The sequence below is a fragment of the Brienomyrus brachyistius genome, chromosome 9 (assembly GCF_023856365.1).
Source record: "Brienomyrus brachyistius isolate T26 chromosome 9, BBRACH_0.4, whole genome shotgun sequence".
NCBI classification, from domain to species: domain Eukaryota; kingdom Metazoa; phylum Chordata; class Actinopteri; order Osteoglossiformes; family Mormyridae; genus Brienomyrus; species Brienomyrus brachyistius.
In genome coordinates, this window is record NC_064541.1 from 12,224,954 (window position 1) to 12,233,734 (window position 8,781).

The window sequence follows — 8,781 nt, forward strand, 5'->3', positions numbered from 1 at the left end:
GAAACAAAACATGAGCCGAAAGCAAGCCGGTGACTGACAGCTTTAATCATTTAAAGATTTTGCTTTTGCATTATTTTAATAATATGGTTCTGAGTGCTGAGTGATTTTCCTGAGAATGACGGTGGTGAAAGATGAACTCCTTCTTCAGATTCTCTTCATGTAAATTTAAATGCCACCTGAAATTCTTCCCCTTTGTACCACTGATATGGATCGATTGTATTTGAAAAAGAGAAAACGAAATATGACAACTTTTAACGTACATTTGAAGGTTTTTCTTCTCTTGCTTTGTACTTTTGGAATGTTTTTGCCTCTTTGTAAAGATGATAACAAGTTTGAATCTAATAACACGTGATCCTGCACCATGCCGACAGCCAGAAGTTCATTTTGGGGGTGTGGGATCTGTCATTTTGAGAGAGATCAAACTCTTTTTTTTTTTTTGCTACTTGACTATGCGTCTGGTTGGGACAAAATGAATTTCAGGGTGGGGGTTCAAACCAGTAATTTCACTACATGTCCACTTGCTTTTCCTGTACTTGGGTAAGTAGAAGATGAACATGTAATAAAATTATAATAAATTGTTAAATAATGTTAAACGGGGATCTGGGTTCGAGTCTCCGCCTGGGTCACATGTATGCGGAGTTTGCATGTTCTCCCCATGTCGTCGTGGGGTTTCCTCCGGGTACTCCGGTTTCCCCCCACAGTCCAAAAACATGCTGAGGCTAATTGGATTTGCTAAATTGCCCATTGGTGTGCATGGGTGAGTGATTGGTGTGTGAGTGTGCCCTGCACTGGGCTGGCCCCCCATCCTGGGTTGTTCCAAGCCTTGTGCCCATTGGATAGGCTCCGCGGCCCAGTAGGATAAGTGGTTTGGAAAATGGATGGATAGATGTTAAACAGGTTAATAACTGCCAAATTTCCAATTTTCTAAATGTTGCATCTTCATATAATATAACATCTATATTTTTATGGTTGCTTTCATGCTTGCCGAAATTTTCCGGAGAGCATTGTGGGACTGCAAAGCACACAGGGGTCAGGACACATCGACACGCTCCCTTCCGCTGCGAGAACAGCTAACCAGATGGGGTTAGTGATGGGGGCAGACGATCACTGGAAACCAGTTAGAGTGACAACAGGCCCCCACCAAGCACATACAACTTCACATGGAGCCTGGCCATCACCGGTCACCATCCCTTACCGTTAAAAAAAGAGGAAAAACAGCCTCCGATTACAGAAACTAGGAGCCAGAAGCAGCAGTTAGCACTGAGCGGCATTAGCATAGTCCCAGACAGCTTGTTAGCTGAAGTGGATTTTAATTAGCTATTTTCCAGCTAGCAAATGAGGAAATTATCAGCAGTCCAAAACAAGCTTGAGACAACTGGGCCTGCAACCAACAAACACACGTAAACGCACACACACAGACAGACACAGACACACACACACACGCATGCAAACATGCATACAAACACATTGTGCCAATAGATGGTTTAGAAATGGGATAATTCATTATGCTAATTGGCGGTTCTTTTCTTCTTTTCCTTTCCAAATCAAATCTGGAAAATGCCGAAATGTCTGATGGTAATGTGATTATTTGCCTCGAGTGCTTAATCACTCGTGTGCAATTTCAGCGCATTCCGACTCAAACAATGCGTTCTCCTGTCTCTGTAAACTGTTTATTTACTTGCGTGGGGTTTTTTTAACCAGGTCACCGCATCTGAATGATAACACCGAACAGGGCTTACTGAGGGAGCAGCTTTTAATTGGATTGCCACAATTTCTCTTCCCTTAGACAATGCATTAATATTTAAAAGCAAACTCCCCTTCTTGCCTCGCAGCTTGTTGATAAAGCAGCCCCTCCTCCTCACGCCGCTTGCCGGGAATTCCCTCAACATCTCTTTATCTCAGCCGTAGCGAAGTGCAAGCAGGGACCTTGGATGCATCCCGCCTATCATCCCGACTCCTGACGATTGGTCTTGCACGGGTACCAATTCTCTGTGGAGCGTGGGGGTGGCAGGGGGGGCTGGGTCACTGTCACAGTCACTGCCCGGTCTCCTTCACTGGCACCTCAGGATGCTGCTGGGAGGCTGAGTCAGCAGCCCAACTGGATTTAGGCCACCAGTGAATCTAGCACCATCCACCTCAGATGGGGGGGGGGGGGGGGGGGCATGCAATCAGTCATGCTTCTCCGCACAAATATGTGGTGTTATGTTAATTATCTAGTTATTGTGCTGTTTTTCTTTTAGCGTAATCTAAATATGATGATAAATATTATAAATATGTATTAACCCAATGTAGCTTATACTGCCCTACACCTGTGATCAATTACCTGCGTTTCATTGCATTTTCTTTGGCCTTTAATTCTTTTGTTTCATAGCACAATTCACTGTGCCTACAGTGATGTCATCCGCAATGTATCCATGGGTGTTTCTCATTTTGCATACTTCCTGTGGTCTTGCGTACTCATCTTCCATTGCCGAAGACCAGTTCCAATACCAAGAACACAAGTACAGAGGACGATAAAAATCCCCGGATATCATTCTTGCTGCATCTCAAATATCAAGGATGCATTGGTTATATCCTCACCAAACAAGAACAATCCAGTGATTCACTGCGTCCCAAGACCACTGCTGCCAAAAACACAAGGATGATCTTCGCTTTCTTGGTGTTGAGAAACAAACACATGACCACCAAAGGAAGAAATCTTTGACCCCCACGCTTCGGTGCAGTTTGCCTCTTCTTCACAAAGCAAAGTTTACTTTAACTACTGCTGAAACTGTCCCAAATCTACAAGTCTGACATTCAAAGAGAGCAAAGTACTGTATTTTTTAAGAGACAAACGATAATCTGTGTTGACTTTAAGATTTCATAATGGAACGTAAGTTCTGGGTCCAGCTTTATTTTCCAAAACTAAAATGACACCTAAATAAAACAAACCACTTGATTCCTAAGACTCTTACACACGTTTAATATTTCAGGTTCTCTCCTCTTTGACAGTTGAGATCTTTTCCGTTCCCGCCTGTCCCCGGATCTTAGGAGACCGCCTACAAGTCGGAGGAAGACAATCGAACATGATGTGCCAGCTCCCTTGTTCCGGATTCTGCCATGGCTGGTAATGAGACTTTCGCTGGATCACTGACCCCCCCCCCCCCCCCCCCCCAGCACAATCCCATGAGCACTTCACTCCTGGAAGCCAGTGTTAAAATTTAGTACTAATCATGAGGTATTGATGGAGTGGCAAGTGAGGGCAACATTAGGAGGTTGGGAGGGGGACAAAATTTACCCCACGGCGGGACATGAGGGATGGTGGGCTGAGTCCTACATGAAATTTGAGATTTTGCACGGCATCCGGCCTGCTAAAATGTCCACGTTGAAATGCAAGCTGAAGAGGACCGTAAATCAAAAAGGAAAATCCTGGAACCATCCTGCAAGATTCCAGTTCAGTACCACCCACAAAATTCACTAAGAGTCACTAAGAGCCTGGGTTCGGGAACAAGAGTGCGGAACAAGTCGGACAGGATGCCCGCCCTCCACAGGGAACACACTCAAACACACAATCACTCACTATGGAAATGGCAGCTCCCCCTCACCATGTGTTTTCAGACTTCATAAGGAAACCTGTCCAAACACAGGGGAGAACAAGCAAAATCCACACACAGAGCGCCAGGAGAGCCAGCACCTTCCATTAGCGACCAGGCAATAGCACTACTGCTGCCACAGGCCTGACCACCACTGACTACACCACCCCCACCCACACAGGCACGCGCGCGCGGGCACGCTCCTCCAACTCCAATTAGCACCGCGGAAGCCAGTGAGGGCTGATTGCTGAAGAATCCGCGGCAGTGCGCCGGCCTCTTCGCCTGGTCGCATTCTAATTAGCCCGCACCGCAGCCCCGCACCGTGGCCGCACGATGGGCACCCTGCCTCTGCCAGGTGACGTTTCGGTCATTTAAAAAATCGCGAGTGATGAAAAACTAAATCAACAAACCATTGCACATTCTGGCAGACAAAACAGCTAAACTATAAAACATATCGTAGACTGTTTTTTTCAGTGCAAACCTTTTTTTAATTAAATACCAATTACACTAGAATTCCCAGAGGTATTACATCAACACCTTTTGTGTGTGTGTGTGTGTGTGTGTGTGTATATACACACAGTCAAGCATTAAGAATGAGCAAGTAAGAATGATGATTATATGTTGCCTTAATAATTAGATAGCCACTGTCGTCTGTAGTTAGCCAAATAATGTAATAATAATAATTATTACATTATATTTGTACATATATATATATAATTTTTACTTGATGTTATTGTTTAATAAAACGAGTTGTGCAGTGATTCCCCTTAAGGGCTCGTATGCTTTGGTGTCGGGATCGCATTTCCGCAGATAAGCATATGCTATCTTCCATTTTTGTCCTCTTCATTGACCCTCAGCGAACTTTACTATTTCGAGTTTTCGAAACTTCCGGAGTCACTTTTTTATACTCATTTTCTTTTTATAAACGCCGGCCTCTTCGACGCTTGCTTCGCAGACGACGTGCACCGCAGAGTCTCCGCATTAATCACCAGTCTGTCGCGTTTCCCCCCCCGTCCCTGTCTCAATTTATTCACATCTCTCTCCTTCCTTTCCCCTGAATCACGGCTAATTAGGTACCCCCTGAATCTGATTTTCATAAAAGCGGGGGGTGGGGTGGTGAGGGGGGTGGTGCGGGGGTGGGGGGTGCTGAGGGGAAGTGGCTGGGGCGAAATGCTTTTGTTGTGGCAATTATTTTTCACATATCTTTTTCTTAATGGAACAAGACAGAGGCATCCATTATTATATTAGCATTCAAGCCCCTAAAAACTATCCATTTTTTACTTCTGTGAAACAAAACGTATTGCCTCTTTTTAATAAAATTTAATGGCGAAAACCCGTCTAGCTCGGTTCATTAATTATTTTATATCATGCATAATACAGAAGATATCAAGGCCCTGAGTCCGACAATATAAATAAGATACTAACAATTCTTGGTTTCCAGTAATGTAATACCTTAAAAAGAACATAACCTATGTTAATGCAGACGCAAAGAAGAATATATTCATTGACTTAATATTAATTATTAATTATTAAGCAGGTATTGTAAACTTTTCTGCAATCAACCGTGAAACATATAAACTCATAATCTTACGCATAGTCTTAAATTATGTCTAAACGTAAAAATATGCATGTTGTCTAAAAATACATGGTGCGATCTATAAATATAATGCAGTCTGCTGGCATGTGGACCGCGGCCCTGAATCGCTGGTGCTCCGCTCACCATACGTAAGGAAGGGGGGAGGCCGAGCGGGCGGGGCACGGACTCATTCAGTTTCGCTTCTCCGTGCAGCTTGTTCTTGCATGGTCTTTTTCGGGGTATATTCGTGGAAGAGGGACAGACTATTTTCAACATAAAGCGCTGTCGGTTGTCGGCAATTAAGACTGAAGTCACGATTACCCGGAAACTCCCGGTTCCACTCATCAAAACCCTAACTTAGCTGAGGAGTGGATTCAGCAACGAATACACAATAAACAGTATTCACAGTTATTGGTTTAGTATTTATTTCTGCGGAGCTGCCGGTTAGAGGAAATAATAATTCAGTTAAACAGCAGATGAAAGACACCATCACTTTAAGTGTAATTCAGTACGTTTTCAGTAAGAGATGCTGATATATATTGCTGATAAATAATGGAAAATGTCTAATTATACAGATAAGTCCATATTGGCATACACAGCACATTACGCATGCAAAATAATCTTTAAGATTGGATGAGAGGTAAACAATTTAATATATTATTATTATGATTATTTTCTACGGTCATTTATGTGTTCTTTTTTTAAATAGCATGTAGTAAAATGCCATGAATAATTGCGTTAACGCAAACGGTATTTTTACGGGACCCCATAGTGTCGCCCGACATATCGCGAACGCCCCGCTGCCCCTGTCTCCCGCGGCTGAACATCCGCGAAAAGAAATCATTCCCGTAATAATAAAAATTACCTTTTTTTGCCTCCTCCTGAAATAATCAAATGTACTAATGCAATTTAGCCACTCAAAATGCGGCTTTAATTATCAATGCACAGTGTATTCTATTTTTTCTTACTTTGTGTCATTCTCTTCATATACCCCCTTAGGGTTCAGGAGTGAATAAAATTATTGCACAAGCTATGCATAAGGCTATATAGTCGAATACCCGTCATTGTCATTAACTTGCAAAATAATCGAGTTTACCGCTTATCTTTCAATGTATAGTCTACATTGCCTTGTGTGTTTAGTCTTACAATTCCGCATGTTTATGTGAAACAGTTTTGGACGGATTTTTTTTTTTTTATAAAAGCGCTCCTTCCTTTGAAGATTTTGAGGACGGTGAAACCCCAGTCACGGAGCACTGTGAGACTCTGTGAAATCGGCTTGCTTTTCTCTGTCAGGCCCTTGGGGCATAAATGTAGCCCATTTTGCATCCTGTCTAGGTACTCTGCATAGAGCCGTGTCAAAAAGGCAGGGGAAGGGAGGCAATTTCCAAGGTCACATCAGGTAAGTCCTGGACTGAAGATCCCAAAAGCATGTGCCTGTTTGTGAACAACCTCTTCACTGTCACGTTAAACCACTTAAACCACACCGTTCACTTGAGCACCTCCTGAATGCGGGGTGGGGGTGGGTATGAAACACCCCTGAAATATATGTGGCGACCAAATTTATTTTAGCAAAAGTTGACAAGGATCAGAGCAAATGAAACTGGTGTCAATTAGACTGCCCAGATGCATCATGGGAACGTTTTTGTGTAACTGACGTAACAAAGAGACAAGGGTTTGCACGTTGAGGAAAAAAAGGTGTGAGACCATTAACGAATGCCGAAATGGTGAATGGAGACACTGAGATGGGCAGGCCGCACAACCTCCTCAACTCAACGATGCAAAGACAGGATATTTCCGCCGCTGAAAGCCATGCCACATTCACCGGCCAGAGTTCGGCCTCTTTTGGCAGCTGAAGGGATGTTAAATTTGGCAAAGAGAAAAAGACTAATTCTGCAGATGACAAATTATTACTTGCTTATCAGAAATATTCATACTTGAATAGTGTTATGGTGCAGAAAAGCAGCGGATTTTTGCACCATGGCGTTAATATCCTTGCTTTTTGTTCTCTCCGGATGCGGTGTAACCTCTCCTTTCCACGTCTGCGATGCCAATAGCGACATGCCCCAGATGAAATAATGTTCAGTATTTGTTGCTGCCCTTGGCTGATTTCCCCTGCATTGCCGCCAAACGCCACACACCCGTCGCAAACGGCTCCACTCGCAGGTGATCGCACATGTGTGTTAACTAATGTAGCGCACGCTGCTCTCGCTTCCCTGCTCTCTCGGAGCTTGTTGCTCTGTAGATACTCTTATGGGTCCTTCTCGTGTGCAGCCGGCGGCTTGCTGAGCTGTGGGGGCCCGGATGTTGCAGGTGAGCATCCCAGGGTGACGTCTGCCATTATTCTCTCGCTTCGCGGAATCGCTTTTCCTTTTCATGCTAGCCTGGGTAAAGCTTCCTTCCTGGTTCTGTCTCTGTTCCCCCTGGTGGAAAACATAACTTCCATCCACCCCCCCCCCCGAACTTGGCCGATGCTTTATTGCATTTAGGCCACTTAAGATCGAAACGGCTCAGGCTTTTATGAGGGCCGGGGCATGGCTGAAAGCGTCGTTTCTGAGTGCACCGCACAGCCCAACATCTGGGCGCGGCCTCCATTAAAGCATTTACGGCCGGCCTGCCAAAGAGGCCTGACAGCACGGTGACGGTGCAAGGCTCTCGAATGAATCTTGGATGTAATGAAAATGCAGTGTTATGAATAAGGAGATGCAGGACCCAGGTAGCAGCCTGTTTTACCTCTTTCCCCATAAAATAGCACTATTTATGTCACGTTCTTGGCACATGAGTCTGCATCTCTATTTATCAGGGAAAGAAGAGCCTGCAGCTCAGTGAGGGACCCTGCAGCTCAGTGAGGGACCCTGCAGCTCAGTGAGGGACCCTGCAGCTCAGTGAGGGACCCTGCGTTTTCATCTTCTGTAGAGCGTGATCAGCTTCTGAGGGGCTCTCGAGTTTGAACCGGGGCAGTGAACGGGAACGACAGAAGCGGACGTGCAGATTTTATGGCTGAGCACACATGGGAGTATCGTCCGCTGTAACGGCATCACCGCCACCGCCATCTCTCCCGGGGTGGGGGTGGGGGGGGGGCTGGCAGGCCCCCGCCAGGCGCCATGGCGTGTTCAGCATCTTCGCTCATGATGCTCTTTCGGCCCGAGTGTTTTCCATCCCCCCCCAGCCCCCCCACACGCCTAGCCACGGTAATAAATTATTTACACAGAATATAGATCTACAAGCACTCAATACATGGCAAGGCACTCAGCCGTGTCCACCCCCCCCAGGGAGAGGCATATGGCCTGGGCATTTTACAAAAGAGCAGGCAAGCGAGGAGAAATTCGACATTTTCCGAAAGGTCATCATCACCCACTGGGTCGCCTGTGATATTTTCATTATTGAGGTGCAGCGCCATGAAACGGCGGACCACCTTTTAGAGCCCCACCGTAATCCACGTTAAGGCTGGGCTGGGGGGGGAGACATGGCGAGGAAGATGTGGAGGGGGGAGAGGACAGAGAGTAAAGAGAGGGGAAGAGAGAAGAAGAGAGGAAGAGGCAGAGAGAGATGGAGCGGAGAGAGATAGAGGTCGAGAGAGAGAGAAAGAGCGGGTGGGAGAGTGAGTCTGCATTACACACGCATCCCGCTGCTAAA